This window comes from Narcine bancroftii, chromosome 3, assembly GCF_036971445.1.
Source record: "Narcine bancroftii isolate sNarBan1 chromosome 3, sNarBan1.hap1, whole genome shotgun sequence".
In the NCBI taxonomy this organism is placed as follows: domain Eukaryota; kingdom Metazoa; phylum Chordata; class Chondrichthyes; order Torpediniformes; family Narcinidae; genus Narcine; species Narcine bancroftii.
In genome coordinates, this window is record NC_091471.1 from 281,780,457 (window position 1) to 281,793,990 (window position 13,534).

Sequence of the window (13,534 nt, forward strand, 5' to 3'; positions counted from 1 at the left end):
CGATGCAAGGGATGCCCTTTCCGCGCTTCATGGCACGTGTTTGCTAGATGGCCGTTAACCCCACGGGAGGGTTTGTTCCCTCCTTTGACAGGTCTTGTTTTTCAACCTGCAGGGTGTCTAGCCCACCCTCCCCCACCAGGTAAGCCTGGTGGGGGAGCCGGTTTAGTGATCGACCATGCGACAGGTAGTACTGGGTTACATGGTACCAGCAGCACTCAGATGAGTGACCTGAGAAGCTGGGATACATGCAAACAGGTTACTTTGTGCGGTAGATTTGTTGCACACATTGGGAGATGCCAAATTTCTTTTTAGGCTTGCAAAGAAATAAAAACATTGGTATGACTGGGAAATGTTGCACAGGGAGTACTTGGTAATCCCAGAATATCCAAGCAGAGGCAGTGACAGAGCAGAGGGACAGATGTCATTCAGCACATCCTGGACTTATGATGCAGTTGTGTGATATTGGAATGTGAGTGGTTCGACACACATATCCACCAAAACCAGCAGTATCCCCACACCAGGAACAATTCACACTGGCCAATTAAGATGGCTTTAGGATGTGGAAGGAAAATGGGTATCCGGGTGGGGGAAACCCACCTGGTAGCAGGTAGAATGTGCAAACTCCACGCAGTCAACACCTGAGTTCGGGACTGAACTTGCATTGTCCCAGCTGCGAGACAATGGCTCTATTGGCAGCTCTACTCTGGCATGCAACCAACCCCAAAAAATTCTCAGCTCAACAGCACCCACCCGCCACCCCCCCCCCCACCCCCTTCCCTTCCCAGTCAAAGCCGCAGAACAGATCAGTGAACATCAAAAAGAAAACACGAAACTCAGGACTATTTCCCTTCATAGAACCTAGCACATAGTCATAGAACATTACAGCATGGTTCAGTCCCTTCAGCCCACAATGTTGTGCTGACCTATAAAAACCTACTCAAAAATCGAAACCTTCCCTACCTCCTAACCCACCTTGTATCCATGTGCCTGTCTAAGAGTCTTTTACAGGTTCCCATGTACCAGCCTGCATCACTGCCCTTGCCAAAGCAATCCAGGCACCCACGACTCACTGTAAAAAACTTACCCCTCATTTCTCCACTTCATTGAATTGGTTTAAAACCCACCACACTTGTTCAGAACAATCTCTGGTCAGATCAATCCTGGAGAGAATCACTCTAGCACCAAGGCTTAATCTTTCGAAGAAGAACTGGCATAATCTCCCCAGTACTTTTTTGACCTCCAACATTATCTTAAATTTTAAAAAATGCCCGGAGCGAACTAAAGGAAAACGCTTCGCGCTGTAATAATTTTCTCCAGATTAATTACTGTGGCATCTTGGACCATATCTTACTAATCTGGAGTTATCGAGCCAAGTGAACATTTGGTAGCTCAAGGCTGAAGTCACCGAGGACCCAGCCTGGGCAACGGGGACACGTGTTCTGACCTGGAGATGTCAGAAACCAGAAGCAGCACAAGTAGACCACGGTATCTTTGAAGGGCACCACAATGAGCATAACACCTCCTCTCTCTCTGCATCCCAGCAAGATCCTCCTTTTCCAAATGAAAACTTGCCATGGTCTAAGTATGATGTCAGCTCAGTGGTCATTATCTCCATGATCAGCTCCTTTTCAGAGTTAAGCCCATCCTTCAATCACCGCTCACTTGTTCACTCATTCGTCTATCCCCACTGTTCATCTCTCATCTCATCCTGATGTTCACCTCTCACTCGCACTGTTCACTTTTCAACCCACTCTGTCCACTTCTCACCTACACTTTTCACCACTAACCCCACCCTGTCCACCTCTCACCCCATTCTGTTCACCTATCACCCCGCCCTGTTCACATCTAACCCCACTCTGTTCACCTCTCACCTGCACTGTTCACCTCTCAGCCCACCTTGTTCTCCTCTTACCCCACTCTGTTCACCTCTGACCCCACCCTGTTCACCTCTCACCTGCACTGTTCACCTCTCAGCCCACCTTGTTCACCTCTCACCCCACCCTGATGTTCACCTCTCACCCCACCCTGTTCACCTTTAACCCCAAACTGTACACCCCTCGTCCCAGCCTGTTCACCTCTAACCACATTCTATTCCATTCTTGCCTCACCATTCACATCCAACCCAACCTGTTCACGTCTAACCCCACCTTGTTCACCTCTCACCTGCACTGTTCACCTCTCAGCCCACCTGTTTAACCTCTCACCCTACCTTATTCACCTCTAACCCCATCCTGCCCCTGTCTAACCCCATCTTGTTCACTTTTCACCCATTTGTATTCGGCTGAAACCTGGTCCAAGGGGATGATGTGGAAGGTGCATTTGAACAATACATTATTTTAAATTAAGATATCAGCAAATATAGAGTGAGGAGATGTCCAAGGACATTTAGATTCCTCCAAGAGTCTGCAGAGTCTTGTGACACAGAAGGCAGCATTGCAAACTTTACATCTGTTTGCATTGAAAGGACACGGAAGTTTGCTTCATAATTAACTGCAAATTATTCCTGAAAAAAATCTGCAAGAACTATTATTGCAACAGTTAATCCTCTGGCATCAACATTGTCATTTGTCAAGATGACAGTGTGTCCCAACAGCTGCTGTGATTCCACTTCACTGACATGAAGACTTAACAGTTGATGGTGACATCAAGAAACATCCTTGGCACAGACATGGGCCCAGTTGTCATTGAGAAATTAGCACAGGGGAATGCAGCGCATGCATTGACTAGAGAAATTGGGATCTAGTCTTGGAGAGTGAGAATCATGTGCTATGGTGGTCCAGTAATGCCTTGTCACCCACTCATGTAAGAGGCTCCTTTGTGACCATCCCCAGCCCTGCTCCGTTACCCTGGGTTCGATCCCGTCTTCAGGTGCTGTGGGTTGGTTGGTCCTCCCCGTGACAGCATGGGTTTCCTCAGGTTTGTCCAGTGCTCTGACTTGTCCCATTTCCCAAGCACATGCAGAATGGGAGGTTAATTGGCTAGGGTAAATAATCCTTTGTGTGTATGCGAGTGTGTTCCTTGACGGGAGGTGATAGTAACACAGGGATAATGGCGTCACTTGGGTTGGTGTCACCCAGTGCGGTAACTCTTGATGTCACCATCCCAACCCCCCTCCCCCACCATGGACCTCCTCCCGTTCCAGACCATACACGATCCTTAGTAATGTTTATTGTACTAATGTTACCTGTAAGTCGTACTTCCTGAAGATCGCTGAATGTAACGGCGATCGTAGTGAGATAAACAAAATTAAAATGACACCTTTCAATTACAATATCATGCGACTACATTCTCAAAAATGTTATTGATATCAGTTCACAAATACTAATGGCCACAACACTGTAGCCGAAACACCGGCAAATCTGACAAAAGCAGCGACGCTAAAAACACCAGCAGCCACGAAAACAACAGTACGTGTTTATGGCGGTGTAGAGCTCGTCGAAAGAATCAAAGACTTGTTGATCCAAACCAAGGCTTTTATTAGCAAAAGACAGGAGCTCTTCACAGGTGGCCGACCAGTCCGGAATGATCCAACCTGGCTAGGGACACAACCCTTTAAGGCCCAGACAATAGGCGTGGCTTAGCTCTCAGCCAATCGCTGTAAGCACAGTCTAGATACTGTAACTATATACACTATATACATTGGTAATAGATCTGTACTATCACAGGCGCGTGCAGATGAAACCACGTTATTCGAAGTGCCATTTTCATTGGCTAATAATGACAGGTCTGACCGGAGCGCATTAGAAGGTTCAAAAAGTAAATTAGCATCGAGTTTTCGCCTTGTAGGTGCATTGATGCAGGTCAGCTGGGCTTGCGAAAAATGTTTTTGTTGTTATACCTAGCTACAGGGATATTTTTATAGGAAAATAATAAATTTCTGTTGAAGCACTGCACAAAAATTTTATCGACAGACATTTTGGTGTCACCCCCTCTGAGGGTGTCACCCAGAGTGGTCCGCATCCCCCGCACCTCCCTCGTGACGCCAGTGTAGGCTAAGATAAGTGTAAAAGCAGATCCTTGATGGTCAGCACAGACCTGATGTGAAAGGCCAGGTTTTATGCACTAAGACTTTAATTGCTCTTTAATGTTTTTACATAGTTGGTGAGAATTGGATAGATGTTTACTGCAGCAAAAATTGCAATGTCAGGGGTGAGGGGTAAAAATAAAGAGAATTGGATCAGGAGGCAATATTAAACAGATGTTGTTTTGTTCAGAGAGGTTGTGCTTTGCAACAGGTGATAAATCAGAATCAGAATCAGGATTTATTGTCATGAACAAGTCACGAAATTCAGTGTTTTGCGGTAGCGTCATAGTGTAAACATTCATATTATAACCATGTTACAACCATAAATTAAAATAATAGTGGATGAAAAGTAAGGCAGTGTCTTCGGTTCAATGATCATTCAGGAATCCGATGGCAGTGGGGAAGAAGCTGTCCTTGTGCCGCTGGGTGCTTATCTTTCGGCTCCTGTACCTTTTCCCCGACGGTAGCAGAGTGAAGAGGGCGTGGCCTGGGTGGTGGGGGGTCTTTGAGGACAGAGGCTGCTTTTTTAAGACACCACTTCATGTAGATGTTCTTGATGGAGTGAAATCTGGTGCCTGTGATGTTGCAGGCCGGGTTAACAACCCTCTGGAGTTTATTCTTGTCTTGAGAATTGGCACTTCCGTACCAGGCAGTGATGCAACCAGCCAGAATGCTCTCCACAGTATATCTGTAGAAGTTTACGAGAGTCTTCAGTGACAAAGCGAATCTCCTGAGTTACCTCACAAAGTATAGCCACCAGGATGAGCCTTCTTTGTGACTGCATCAATGGGGAGGCTCCAGGACAGATCCTCAGAGATGTTGACATCCAGGAATTTGAAGTTCATGACCCTCTCCAATACTGAACCTTCGATGAGGACTGGGTCATGTTCTCCTTGACTTCCTCCTGAAGTCCACAATCATCTCTTTGTTTTGCTGGTGTTAAGCACTAAGTTGTTGTCGTTACACCATTCAACGAGCTGATCTATCTCCTTCCTGTATGCTTCCTCATTGCCGACAGCTGTGGTGTCATTGGCCAACTTGTAGATGGTTTTGGAATTGTGCCTGGGCACACAGTCATGGGTGTATAATGAGTAGAACAGTGAGCTAAGCACGCATCCTTGGGGTGCACCTGTGTGAGTGATCAATGAAGAGGAGACGTTGTTTCCAATTTGTATGGACTGTGGTCTTCTGATGAGAAAGTCAAGGATTCATTTGTGGGGGGGGGGGGGGGTGGGGGGGAGAGTACAGAAGCCTAGAGATTGTAGGTAATAATGGTGTTGAAGGTCGAGCTGTAGTTAATGAAGAGCAGCCATATGTATGAGATGCTGTTTTCGAGGTGACCCAGAGCTGAGTGGAAAGCCAGCGATATTACATTTGCTCTGGAGCGATTGTGAAGATAGGTGAATTGCAGTTGGTCCAGAGCTTTACGTGTTATTTCTGGCCTTGACCAGCCTATTGAAGCATTTCATCACAGTAGAAGTTAGTGCTACTGGGTGGTAGCCATTGAAGCATCCCACACCACTCTTCTAGGGTACCGGGATGATTGATGCCCTTTGAAACTGTTGGGACCCTCTGACTGACACAATGAGAGGTTGAAAATGTCTGTGAACATTCCGGCTAGTTGGTTGGCAGTGATTTTCAGTACACCATCAAGGTCTGCCACCTAGCGAGGGTTCACCCTCTTGAATGATGTTCTGACATCACCCTCAGAGACAAATATCACAGTGTCCTCAACCTTTTCAGGGATTCTAGTGGGCATTGTTTGGCTCTTCTTCTCAAGGTGGGTATAGCAGGTGTTCAGCTCATCGGGTAGTGAAGCATCACAGCCATTTATACTGCTACAGTTCACCTTCACTTTGTAGGCTGTAATGGCCTGCACTCCCTGCCATAGCTGGAGTGTATCTGTCTCTAGCCTCCTCCAGAATTGGCACTCTACTTCTAAGATGGCCTTCCACAGGTCATTCCTGGACTTCTTGTAAAGATCTCGATCCCCGGCCTTAAACGCCCTTGTTCTCACCCTCAGCAGGTTGCTGGTTCTCTAATTCACCCAGGGCTTGTGGTTGGGGAACATCCGGTATGTGTGCGTGGGCACACATTCATCCACACACGTCTTGATGAAGTCAGTGATACCTGTTGCATATTCGTTCAAGTCCATGGATGAATTCTTGAATATGTTCCAGTCCACCGATTCAAAGCAGCCCTGCAGAAGCTCCTCCGCTTCCCTCGACCACACCTTCACCACTGGTGCTGTGGTCTTCAGGCTCTGTTTGTTCACCAGGAGTAGAAGTACAGCCAGGTGGTCAGACTTGCCAAAGTTTTCCTTTTATTTTTGAATATTTTATAAATTTTCAAATTCAAACTCAGTAATCAATCACAAATTAATTATTAATTATATACAAAATTTTCCGTTGAGTGCCAAAGTTTTCTTTAACAATTCACATTTAAACTTCTAATTCAGAGCCTGATGATTATTTCTAGAACATTCCCCGACATCGAGTTAATCCAACTGATTTATAGGTTGACTGCAAGAACTTTTGTTTTGAACAAGGCTGGAATATTTGTGTATTTCCAGTCCAGAAGCTCCAACCCTGAATATCTGGGGGTAATGAGTAATGAGGTTGAGTTGATTGTCATACACATTGTACATATACTTATGGTCTGAAATTCTTGCCTGTTGCAGCTGAGCAGGGACTTCATAAAAACTACTAACTGTACATGAAATTCAATGAGAAAGAAATACAAAAATAGCTGGATAAATATTCACAGCTATCACACTGCAAGAAAAAAATGGTGTAACAGTATTGCAGACAGTTCTCTTTGTGGTGTTGGAATATGTTAAGATAAGCCTAGTAAGGGGAGTTTCAAGAGCCTGATAGCTGTTGGAAAGGAAGTGTTCCTGAACCTCAAGGCACGGGCTTCAGTGCAGGGGTGCGGTGGTAAATTTTTAGGTGATGGAGCTCATCGAAACAATGACAGAGGTTTTTTTGACATGAGAATGGGAGGGGAGGAGAGGGGGGGTGCTGCCGAGAATGGGGGGTGGGAGACCTGCCGATTATGGGGGGGGGTGGAGGAAGGGGACTGCCAAGAACGTGCCAAGAACGCCTGCTAACTACTGTGGGGGGTGCTGCTGAGAAGTGGGGGGGGGGGGGGGGCGCTGCGATGTGTCAGAGCGCTTCCATAGCGGTTCCGAAGTGGCCTGGTGAGGTGTGGGAGCCGCACTCCGGTGAGCCCCAGCAGCCCTGCCCCCCTGCTTCAGTACCATCTGGCCAAAGGTAGCAATGAGAAGAGGTTGTGATCAGGGTGATAATTGTCCTTTATGATGTTGGCTGCCTTCTTGAGGTCGCATAGAGATGAGGGCCATTGATGGACCTGGCAATGTTTGCTGTTTTCTGCTCCCTTCCTCAGACCAAACCGGGCTGTGATTCATCCAGTCAGTATACTTTCCATGGTACATCTATAGAAATTTGAAAGAGTTATCAACAACATGTCAAATCTCTTCAGTCTCCTTTAGAAAGAGAGACAATGGTGTGCCTTCTTCACGGTTGCTCCAATGTTCTGGATTCAGAATAGCTCTTCTGAAATAGGGACTCCCAGGAAATAACCTTCTCCACCTGATTGACTGATGTCCCATCAATCACCAGGAACGACCACCCTCCATTACGCATCAGCATCTCTGTAGTAGAGAGAGTGGAGGGCATGAAGTTCCTTGTTCACTTAACTAGTGACCTGTCGTGGATGCTCAACATCTTCTCACTTGTCAGGAAGGTGCAACGGCGACTGCACTTGCTGAGAAGACTGAAGTGGGAGAAGCTACCGGCCACCGTTATGACATAGGAGCTTCTACAGGAGCTCTCTCTTGAGAGCATCACGGGTGTAGTAATGTTGCCGCAGAGAAATAGATCAGAGGTCAATGCACAGGACCCGTAAGAGTGGCAGAGAGGATCACTGGAGTCTCCCTCTCCCCCATCGATGTGATCCACTGGGATCATTGTCTGAAGAGGGTGTGCAAAATCATTGAGGATCCCTTCCACCCTGCCCACAGCATCTTTCAGCTGCTCCCATCGGGGAAGAGATACTGGAGGATCAGAGCCAGAACCACCAGGCTGAGGAACAGCTTCTTCCCATGGGCAGTGAGAACGCTGAACGATCAAAGGAACTGCTCCCACTGACCATCCGAGACTCTCATTTGTACAAAGCAGTATTTATTTATTTATTTTTTATAGCTATAATACTTGTCCTGCATATGTATTCTTTGCCATGTACGTGTTATGTTCGGTCGTGTGTCTGCATGTTTTGACCGGAGAACGCTGTTTCATCGGGTGATACTTGTACAATCAGGTGACAATAAACTTGACTTGACCTGAAACATTAATTTCCTCCACCTCCAGTGGTAGCAGTGTGGGTCATCTACAAAATGGACTGCAGTAACTTGCCCATGCTGCCACAACACCACTTCTCAAACCCTCAATGTTTAAACCCAAGGTCAAGGACACAAGGGGCACAGCAGCTCCACCACCTGCAGATGGACACCATCCAAATTCAGAAAGATATCCACTGATCTTACATCACTGCTGAAGTAAAATACAAGAATTACTCAGCTAGAAGGACTCCAGTCATTCAAGAAGGGTGCTCACCACTATTGTTTCAAGGGTAAGTAAGGATAGGCCCCAAATGTGGGCCTTGCCGGCAATACCCGCATCCTGTAATGGAATTGAAGTTCAGCCGAATGGGCATGTGGCTCTGTTGTTGCATTCCCTCTGGGTGAGTTAGTAGAGCTTTGAGAGAGGGAACCCAGCAGCAGCTTGTTGGATGTTGGCCTGGATGCTCGCAAGGGGATCGTGTTCCGGTGCGATCCCCGAGGAAGTCAAAGAGCTTCCTGGAACAAAGGGGATAATCGGACTGGTTTGTTTGTGGCTGCTGGTGTCGTTGACAAGGTAGGTGATGGGGAGTGAATCTCTTCTTCGAGTCATTGACTTTTGCAGCACAGATTCTTTGGCTCAATGTTCCATGCTGACCAAGTTCTTAACCCAAGATGATCCCATTTGCCTGTGTCCAACCCATATCCCTCCAAACCTTTCCTATTCACAAACCTGCCTTTTAAACACAATTGTGCCCAGTTCTACTACTTCCTTTGGCAGCTCGTTCCAAATGCCCACTGCCAAGTACTCCTCAAACTTTTCCCCTCTCACCCCTGGGGAAAGAAAAGAGTGTGTCTTATGTATGCCCGGCGTTATTTTATAAACCTCCATAAGACCACCCCCCCCCCCCCCCCCCCCCCAGCCTCCTACTCTCCAGAGTGAAAAAGCCTAACCTGTCCCATCGGGGAAGAGATACTCACAATTCAAACCCTCCAGTCCTGTAAAAGGTTTTGTGAATCTTTTCTGAACCCCTTCCAACTGTAAACGACATCCTTCCGACAGCATGTTGCTGAACTGCATGCTATACCCCAAGTGCAGACACCAACATCTCCAACACTCACTCCTCCCCTCCCCCCTACTCGGTCCCTCACATGCTTCCTGCTGTAGCTGTGGCGGTGAGAATGCTGAACTGTTCAGATTCATGAGGCAGTGCTCATTTATTTATTTGTATAGATATAATACTTGTCCTGCATTGTTGTCTGTCTGGTGGTGTGCCTGCTTGTTTTGCACTGAGGACCGGAGAGCACAGTTTCGTCAGGTTGTACTTGTACAATCAGAAGACAATAAACTTGACTAACTGCCGAATGTGCAAAGCCTGTCTTGCCCCTCACCTTCCTAATGAGGCAGAGCTTTACCTGCACATCACCCAACTTGATCTACTGCATTCAGTGGCCTCCTCTACTTTGGTGAGACTGAACACAGATTGGGCGACCACTTTGCCGAGCACCTGGGTCTAAACTTGAGCCAAACATTTGAACTTGCCCAACCATTTCTGCAGTGATTTGCCTGTCCATCATCAGGGTGAGGTTGGTTATGAGTGATGTGCCTCAGGGATCGGTGTTGGGTCCTTTGTTTTTCGTCATTTATATTAATGATTTGGACGACGGGGTTTAAATTGGGTGAGTAAATATGATACAAAAGTAAGGGGAGTTGTGGATAGTGAGAAGGGTTTTCATGGACTACAGAAGGATTTGAAATGTTTGGAAAAGTGGGATGAAAGGTGGCAGATGGAGTTTAATGGAGTTAAACGTGAGGTGCTTCATTTTGGGAGGTATAACCAAAATAGGATGTTTGCAGTGAAGCGGAAGCCATTGAGGAATGTGGAGGAACAGAGGCATCTTGGAATAACAGTTCAGCATTCGTTAAAGGTAGATTCCCATGTAGATAGGGTGGGGAAGAAGGCTTTTGGTATCCTGGCCTTTATAAATAGCATAGAATGTAGGAGCTGGGAGGTGATGTTGAGACTGTTTAAGGCTTTGGTGAGGCCATCTTCCGGAAGCAGTAATTCTGTTATTTAAAAGGACGCTAGATGAGTACATGAATGTGAGGGGGTTGGAGGGTTATGGGCAAGGGAGTGGGTAGGTGGAACAAATGGAGTTTCACGTAAATCAGTGCAGACTAGAGGGGTTGATATGGCCTGTTTCTGTACTGTAAATTGTTATATGGTTATATGGTTAAATGTAAACCTGAGGAACAAGACTTCATATACCTTCTGCTCAAATTTAAACCCAATGGCATTAAGTTTTTAGGTGTTCCCCACCCTTATATGATTTCACCCCTATCTGTTCCCCTCTCTTCTTTTCCTACTCCTGGACTTTTTCTCTCTAACTCTTCCACACAAATCCCACCTCCCCATACCGCCCTGCTCCTTTCTCCCTCTACCTACTTCTCCACCTCTCACATCCCATATCAGCTCCGGGCCCCTCCCCTAGCTTCTTTCCCCCTTTAAAAAAAGGAATTTCACCTGTTCTATCTCCAGCTTGATGAAGGGTTCCCAACGCAAACATTGCCTGACCATTTCCGCCCATGTATGCTGTCTGACCTGCCGAGTTCCTCCAGCAGTTCTCTGTCTGCTCAAGACTTCAGCGCTTTCAGCTTCTGCGCTCCTCATCAACATCTTGTGCGATTGTAAGCCCTGACTCCCGTATACAGTGCCTTGACCAATGAAGGCAAGCACACTAAATACCTTCTTCACTGCTCCATCTCCCTGTCTCCAGAAGGGTGAACGGAGTTAAAATCTCTTGTCCCATACAGGAGTGGGCTTACACTGGAGATGCCAGTATGGGCATTCTCCCTTGCGAAAATGTCACTGCTTTCTGGTGTAAAGGGAGGATAATAAAATCCATCTTAAATATAGCTTTAAAATGAGCGGTTTGTTTTTGCATTAGCAATAAGGTAGGCATTGACCTCAATAACACAGATAGCAAAAACTAGTAGACACTGTATCTCGTTAGAATGTTTGCCCTTGAGAGGCAATGCATATCTGCATCTGCTAATGAGATTCCTGATGCAGTGCCTGCCTTGCATAGCTTGTAGAGAGTGTAACCTAGGAAAGGATGGGAGAGCAGGCCCCATAGCCTTAGAGCGTTGGTGCCGAGCTCCTGATAATGAGAGGGGGGTAGAGTTGAGAGCGGTCCAGCTGCTCCAGCTCATTACGTCCTTTGTGTGCTATGTTCAGGCGCGGATTGCGGTGGAATGAAGGGCAGCAAGGCTGAAACTTCACCATTAAAGGGGGGAACATCTGCCAATCACTCATTAGGATGAGAGATTCAGTCGCTAAATGAAGGCACTGAGCGGCCTAATGCATGCTCCCGCTGCCCTGAATCACGCCGTCCCCATTATAGCCAACATTATCCTTGGGTTAGTGGATCTGGCTGTGTGGAAGGTGCTGTCGTAATTGCAATTACAGCATGGACTCCACCTTCAGGAGTGCCCAGCGGCTCATTCCTGGAACAAAACATCTGTTAATTAGACTATTTTAATTTTCGGCGTACCTTTAAACAAAAATCATGGGATTTGAACTTAGTCAATTTTTGCAACTTGTGTTCAGAGGGGATTTTATTTTTAAGCAGGTGCTCTCCCCTCCAGCAGTCTCGTGTCTTGGAGGAGACTTGGTGCATGGCTGTTGATGAGTCTTTATTCCCTGGAGTGAAAGAGGCTGAAGGGTGACCTTATAGAGGTTCAGAAAATCATAAGGTCATAGATAAAGTGAATGCTCACAGTCTTTTTTCCCCAAGGTGGATAATTCTAGAACATGAGTGCATAGGTTTAAGGTGAGTGGAGAGATTTAAGAAGGACCTGAGGGGCAACTTTTTCACTCAGAGTGAGGTCCATATGTGGAACAAGCTGCCAGAAGAACCTGTAGATGCAGGTATGATCACAGTTAAAAAAAAAAGGCTATGACTACATGCAGACAAATGGGACAAGCCCAGAATGCTGTGAGTCTGTATGGCCAAGCTGGGCCGAAGGGCCTGTTCTGTACTCTATAGCTCTTTTCACATTGGCGGTTCAACATGCCGTTTTTGCCATTCACACTAGACCAATGTTAACTGGTTATCTGCGCCCTTTCACACTCACCATCCAACATCCCAGGGTAGAGGAGCACCTATCCTCCACCGGTGATGTCCTGAGTGAAGCCTCGAGTGAATTCCATGTGGCAGAGAAACCCCTCCAAGAGTCCTCCATGCATACATCCCTCTCATTACGCCAAGGCACACTGGGACATGGGGGCTTTAAAAAAAAAGGCGACTAGATCTTTGCCTACCCACAGTCTCGCTCACTCTTTGTCTGTCTGTCTGTCTCTCTCTGTCACTCTCTCTCCTCCCATCCTTTCTCTTTCTCTCTCCCCATCTTTCTCTTCCTTCCTTCTGTCTCTCACAGACATATCTATCTATATATCTATCCTTGATTGTTGTATGTACCTACTTCAGTGTGTGTGTGTGTGTGTGTGTGTGTGTGTGTGTGTGTGTGTGTGTGTGAGTGCATTTCATCCCTGCTGCAACTTTACCACACTCACTGTAAATTGTGCGCCTTTGTGTTTTATTCCTGCTACGGTTTCTCCATGGTCCTTTATAACTTGTGCGTGTATTTTCTTACGCTCTTATTTGTTGTGTTTTATTCCTGCTACGATTTTCTGAATCTGGAGTACATTTAGATAGGTTGGCACAACATCATGGGCTGAAGGGCTCAAACTGTGCTGTACATAATGCTTAATTATGTTTTAATTAGGCATGAATAATTTTGTATAAATACAAGATCATAATACATTGATCAGGATTTAGTGAATTGAATACTAAGTTCATACCTTGCCTTTAATCTTTTGTTTCCTTCACGTTCCTGCACTCACGCAAGTACATCATCAACGTGTCACTAATTGGACAAGCATACCCCCTGTCCCTTTCACACTGGGCTAACCGGTACACTGCTTCAAAATGAATCGGCAATGGTACACCCTCCCTCGGTGGTTCATCCTGTCGTGCTTTGACAGCTGCGTGCCGATTCGCAAGCGATAACCGTTAACTGATAAATTGGTGGTTAATTACTGGGTTAATGTGCCAGTGTGAAAGGGGCTTATGACTCTATGACTTTCACA